Raw genomic sequence first — 7,130 nt, forward strand, 5'->3', positions numbered from 1 at the left:
CTGTGTTAGCCACGCTAAGTGAAAGAGACCTGGCAGGCTGTGTTAGCCACGCTAAGTGAAAGAGACCTGGCAGGCTGTGTTAGCCACGCTAAGTGAAAGAGACCTGGCAGGCTGTGTTAGCCACGCTAAGTGAAAGAGACCTGGCAGGCTGTGTTAGCCACACTAACTGAAAGAGACCTGGCAGGCTGTCTTCTCTCATCACGCTGTTGTTTCATCACCCTCTTCTCTTCCTTTTGTTTGTCCCCTTGTCTTAACTTCTCTCCTCCTCTCCACTCGCTCCCATCCCCCTCCTCAACATCTTACACATCTTACACATGATCTTACACACAAATGAGCCACCCTACATGTATCTCTCAATGCACAGGATGTACTGTATCTCTGTGTCTCTGTGGCATTTTCCTCGGACGCCGCCGGCCTGAGAGAGCGTTCATATTTGGGTATCGGCAGGAGTCCCGAGCAGACAGTGACAAAATCACCTATTTTTGAATGAGGTCATTACTGTCAAACGCTGACATATAGCAGCCTCTATGAGGGCTCTAGTAGTCACGTCAGTGAACCTAGGCTTCGCCCACTTTTGATTGACAATCACCATTACCAATCATTGACTGATGTGAGGTGACAATTAGGGCCGACTTAATGGGCAAAAATGGCTAATTAGTGGCAAAAATGAGTGAATGCAGACAGGTTCAGCACCATGGAGAGCTAGGGTGGTGGAATTAATTATCAGTATAGGTCGTAGACATACTGTAGTAGCAGTAGCAATACACCACATACAGCAACATACATCAGTGCAACCATAGCCTTTAGCAGCGGGGTGAACGGGCACTGCACTAGTCCGTTTCAAACCTCTCTCCCTCCTTTTCTTTTGCCTTCCCTCAATGGATTTCCCTCCTCCTTTTTTCTATCCTGATTGCATTCGTCTCTTCTCCATGTTCCAACGCTCTGTCTCTCTCTCTAGCCCTTTTCCCACATGCGTACCGGAAAATTACCTGTAAGTCAATATCGGACATTTCCCTGAATTTCCCTTCACACCTTAGCGCGCGTGTTCCAGTGCTCTGTCTCTTTCTCTCTCCCATCCCGGGTGCTAAGTGTTAATCTGTCTATCCACACCGTCCGCTGAGAGAGCAATTAACCTGATCACAATACACTGCCGCTGAGATCAAACAAGTTTCAGCAGGGGGGAGAGAGAGAGAGAGAGAAAGAGAGAGAGAGAGAGGAAGAGAGAGAAAAAGAGAGAGAGACTGGGAAAGTGGGAGAGAGGCAAGGAGAGGCCAAGTGAGTGAGAAGGGAGGCAGAGGGAGAGGAGGAAGGGAGAGAATCAGTCTTGTGCTGAAGGGAGGCAGGGAGGCAAGCAGGCAGGCAGGGATGTTCAGGTAGTCCTCACTGTGTTCAGAGCTGACTGACTCATCGCTGCTCTCCTGCACGCACCTCTGTGCAGCCCCCCCCCCCCCCCCCCCCCCACACACACACACACAAACAAACACAAACACACACACACTCACACACACACACACGCCGGCTGCTGCCTGCGATCTCATCTCAGCCCCATGCCTGTGAGGGATTAAAACCCTAATCCTCCACACTCAGGCTTGCTATTAGGCTATCTTTGTGTTTTCTGTTGGGGACTGTGTGTGACACTGCTGTTTTGTGTTGCATTGTGGTGTGTGTGTGTGTGTGTGTGTGTGTGTGTGTGTGTGTGTGTGTGTGTGTGTGTGACACTGCTGTTTTGTGTTGCATTGTGGTGTGTGTGTGTGTGTGTGACACTGCTGTTTTGTGTTGCATTGTGGTGTGTGTGTGTGTGTGTGTGTGTGTGTGACACTGCTGTTTTGTGTTGCATTGTGGTGTGTGTGTGTGTGTGTGTGTGTGTGTGTGTGTGTGTGACTGCTGTTTTGTGTTGTATTGTGGTGTGTGTGTGTGTGTGTGTGTGTGTGTGTGTGGCTGAAGGTATACTGTGCAGTATGTGTGTGTATAAGAGAAAAACAACAAAGGGAATGGTACAGAAGTGGAGGGGGGGGGGGGTTGCATAACCAGATAAACAAGTTACCTGGTTTAATGTGGGTGTTCCCTATCTGCCACCTGTGCCAATGACTAGCCAGCTGTTTTTCACTGTGTGTGTGTGTGTGTGTGTGTGTCAGCCCAGTCACTACAATAAAATGTCTGCATGTCCCTTTTGTCCTATATCCCTGCTTTGTCACAAACCTTGTGCGGCGGAGGTAACGCAATTCGGTACCCTGTGTGTTGGAGGTAACGCGCCACGGTACCTTGTGCGTTGGAGGTAACGCGGCCCAATACCTTGAGCGTTGGAGGTAACCCGCCACGGACACGGTACCTTATGCGTTGGAGGTAACGCGCCCTGGTACCTTGTGCACTGGAGGTAATGCACCCCAGTACCTTGTGAGCTGGAGGTAATGTGTGCCAGTACCTTGTGCTGTTATTGATATGCTAATTTGCATATCAATATATAACCTACAGTCCCTGCTTTCAATGGAGGGAGGCGGCTACGCTGTGTGAAGGAAGCACTGTGATCATCAGACGTCTCTGAAGACAAGCAGGTAGAACAAACCAGCATCAGCATCAGCCAAACCAAATGCTTTGCGATTCAACACCTCACCAGAAGGTGAATGACAGTCAGTGAGACAGACAGACAGACAGACAGACAGACAGACAGACGGACGGACGGACGGACGGACGGACAGACAGACAGACAGACAGAGAGACAGGCAGACAGACAGACAGACAGACAGACGGATGGACGGACAGACAGAGAGACAGGCAGACAGACAGACAGACAGAGACGGTCAGTCAGGCAGCAACGAGAATATGTTTAATCACAAAGGAGATGGAGAGGGTTGAGATAGAAAACACCTCTGCAGACCTGAATCCAACTGAAACACCATCGGATTTGGTGGAAGTTGAGGATGAACTCGAAAAAAGAACCTAGTTTGAGCTTTATGTGCGAGAGATTATATACTCCCCCCCCCAAAGAAAAAACTAAGTAACTTTTACTGTGAGTAAATTTTTAAAAATTAGCTACATTTTACTTCTACTCAAGTAGAATTTTAAACCAGTAATTTTACTTCTACTTAAGTAAACTTGATCAAAGTAACAGTACTTATATTTGAGTAGATGTTTTCTGTCCTGTTTCCAACCTTGGTGTATGTCTGTCTGTCAGTGTAAAGAAAGAAGATGCCAGGGGCAGACAGAGAGAATGAAAGAGGTGCTACATTAGTGTCATATCAGTGAGGCAGGTAGCAGGGAAGTGACTGAAACATTCTCTCCTCCCTGAGAGAAATGCTGAGCGGGGACTTCCTGTATAGCCCGGTGTGTGTGATCAGTCTCACGTTGACTGTGCTGACCCTGGCCCTGGACAGACTGTGCTGACCCTGGCCCTGGACAGACTGTGCTGGCCCTGGCCCTGGACAGACTCTGCTGGCCCTGGCCCTGGACAGACTCTGCTGGCCCTGGCCCTGGACAGACTCTGCTGGCCCTGGCCCTGGACAGACTCTGCTGGCCCTGGCCCTGGACAGACTGTGCTGGCCCTGGCCCTGGACAGACTGTGCTGGCCCTGGCCCTGGACAGACTCTGCTGGCCCTGGCCCTGGACAGACTCTGCTGGCCCTGGCCCTGGACAGACTGTGCTGGCCCTGGCCCTGGACAGACTCTGCTGGCCCTGGCCCTGGACAGACTGTGCTGGAGCCCTGGCCCTGGACAGACTGTGCTGGCCCTGGCCCTGGACAGACTGTGCTGGAGCCCTGGCCCTGGACAGACTGTGCTGGCCCTGGCCCTGGACAGACTGTGCTGACCCTGGCCCTGGACAGACTGTGCTGGCCCTGGCCCTGGACAGACTCTGCTGGCCCTGGCCCTGGACAGACTCTGCTGGCCCTGGCCCTGGACAGACTCTGCTGGCCCTGGCCCTGGACAGACTCTGCTGGCCCTGGCCCTGGACAGACTGTGCTGGCCCTGGCCCTGGACAGACTGTGCTGGCCCTGGCCCTGGACAGACTCTGCTGGCCCTGGCCCTGGACAGACTCTGCTGGCCCTGGCCCTGGACAGACTGTGCTGGCCCTGGCCCTGGACAGACTCTGCTGGCCCTGGCCCTGGACAGACTGTGCTGGAGCCCTGGCCCTGGACAGACTGTGCTGGCCCTGGCCCTGGACAGACTGTGCTGGAGCCCTGGCCCTGGACAGACTGTGCTGGCCCTGGCCCTGGACAGACTGTGCTGACCCTGGCCCTGGACAGACTGTGCTGGCCCTGGCCCTGGACAGACTGTGCTGACCCTGGCCCTGGACAGACTGTGCTGGCCCTGGCCCTGGACAGACTGTGCTGACCCTGGCCCTGGACAGACTGTGCTGGCCCTGGCCCTGGACAGACTGTGCTGGCCCTGGACAGACTGATGCAGGGATTCAATAAGCTGAACCAGTGTCTCCGTCCTTAAAGGGGCAGTTCACTAAAAAACAATGCAGAATTATTTTGCACAAAATGATCTCACACGACAACTGTAAAAAGTTTGGGAGATTGCTCGTTAGTTTGACAGTTATTGACCGACTTTGAGTTACGTTTGCACCAGTGATGTCATCAGAAGGCACCGAATCATTGTTTTATATTAATTACAAGTGATGACACTACTGGTTCAAACTGAACTCAAAGTCAACTGTCAATAACTGTCAAACTACATGGACATCTGCAAAATGGTTTACAGTTTTTGGGTGTCAGGTCATTATGTGCACAAATAAATCAGCATTGTTTTTCAGTGAGGTGGCCCTTTAAAAGCACGTCAAGATTCAAGATTTTTTTTTTTTATTGTCACTCCGTGGTACAAGTATCACGTGTGAAATTCTTGTGCTGTGGACTCCGTTTACAACATAGTACAAATATAACAGGGCATATGAGTGCAAAAACAACAAGAGACACAACAAGCAATAAGGCAGTAGAGTGATAAGACAAGTCAGAGACAGTGGCAACGTCTCTCTCTCACACACACACACACACACACACACACACACACACACACAACACAACACACACACCACAAACAGTGTCCTCTCTCCGTCTCTCTCTCCCCCTCTTCAGTTTCCATCTCTACCCTCACTAATGTGTTGTGTGCTCCGTTGGCAGCCATAAGGGCCTGGACAAAGTGTTTGCTTGTTTTAGCAGTTCCCTCAGGCGCATGCCACCTAATGAGCTGCCTCTCAAGGACAAAGTGGGTGTGTGAATTTAGCGCCGCACATAAATTTATGAGCATAATGATATTTTTCTTTCGGTGAACCTTCACCTCGTGCTTTGTTGTTGTTGTTGTTGTTGTCGCCATGTATATGACTTTGCAGAGTTTGTGCTGATGTGGAGTGCAACACAGTATATAGGCCCAGTGGGGGGTTTCAAAATCAGCAGGCCTATGTGTACTGCCCTCAAGGACATCGCCAGACTGCAGCGCAGCATCCGCCGTGCTGAAAGGGTGATCGGATGCAGCCTGCCAGTGCCATTGCTTCGCGACCTGCACCCCGCCAGGATGCTGAAGCAGTCTCGGAAAATCATGCCCGACCCCTCCCACACAGGCCATAAACTCTTTGAGGCTCTTCCCAGATTGATGTGTGGCAGAACCGGAAGCTCTCGTCACAGGGACAGCTTCTTTCCAACTGCCATCCGCCTCTTCAATGAGAGCTGATATAGCCCCCACAAATAAGGACTTTATCAAACACCCCCTCCCCCCCCCGCCCACAGCGCCCTCTTGGTAACGGGCTGTGGTCCCCCCCCCCCCCAACTAACATTATCCTACCCCCCCATCATACGTCACTTTAAAGGACCGCACTTTAAATTGTGTGATTGTTTTTCTGTATTGCTTTGTCTTATTGATGTGACTGCTGCACTGCTAAACTGTCAAATTCCTCGTTTGTAAACTGATTACTTACTGTGAATCTTGAATATCTATTAGTCTCTGTGAGGCCAGCTAGGTTGATTTCAATGTGACATATAGGATACAGTAGAAGCATCGGGCCCTAAAGAAACATCACGATGTAATATTCCTATATAAGTGTCTTTGGTAGCACTCAGTAGTGAGTTTGTTATACTGGCCTTAAGATATTTTGTCTATTTTATTTTATTTGTAATTTTTCTCTCCTGTGATATCACTATTAGGCTATATAATGTCTTTTTGATAGGCATAGCCTATAGGCTACAGTAGGCCTAGTGTTGAGGTCCTTCATTTGTGATCAAGGGAAGTTTATCCAGCTGTCTTGGTTTCAATGTGAAGTGTCACAGTGAACATTAGCTTTGATATAAACATGGGATCATGAATTAATCAGTAGTGACACAAGATGGATGTTGAATTAATCAGAAGTAACACAAGACGTTGTTGTGAGTGCGGCCAAATCCGGTGCGGATCCATCCAGGCCTTTGAGAAGGTGATTTTGGAATGAACGCCCTTCCCCTGTGCACAAGATGCAATCAGGGCGCAAATTAAATGAGCATGGTTGTCGGTTGGTTGCACTTGCACAAGATTGCTTTTATTAGTGGGATTTATTTCACAATTATAGCTATAGGCTTGTCTTAAAGAAAGGGAACGAACGAGGGGACAACAAGAAGGTCCGCTCCGCTGAGGATTCTGCGCTATTCTCCGTTCGAGAGCTCACAAAGTTGCGTCTGTCTTTCCACCTTTACGCAAACTTGAACTTGGGTAGCGCATACCCGGTGTCTCCTCCGTTGCGCACCACGGAGCCTGTCGGCACCCCCCCCCCCCCCCCCCCTCCCCTCCTGCAGCAGCAGCAGCAGCACTCACCGAGCTGTAACGGGACACTTTAGCCCAGCCGGCACACCACAGACCCTCTCTCTGCGCTCTCCATCCCCGGTGTTTTCACACCGTCTGTCCTATAACCTGCTCTACAGGTTCGAATGCTGCGGATACCGGAGAAATGCAGCCTGTTTTTGATCCCATGTGCCGGGTGATGATTGTCGGTGAGAGGCTGTCTGGGTGTTGAATGGTCGGAGGAACAGCGCGGCGGCAGAGGGATTCCACCCGGCTGGGCAGAGGGCTGCGGGACTCTTCTCAGGATGGTGAGCGAATTACTGTCGTGACAAGTTGTGCGGTTGTGCGGTTTGTGTAAACTTATATCTGCACGTTAAGTAAAGTTATTATAAT

Source organism: Poromitra crassiceps (assembly GCF_964638095.1).
Source record: "Poromitra crassiceps genome assembly, chromosome: 18".
Taxonomy (NCBI): domain Eukaryota; kingdom Metazoa; phylum Chordata; class Actinopteri; order Beryciformes; family Melamphaidae; genus Poromitra; species Poromitra crassiceps.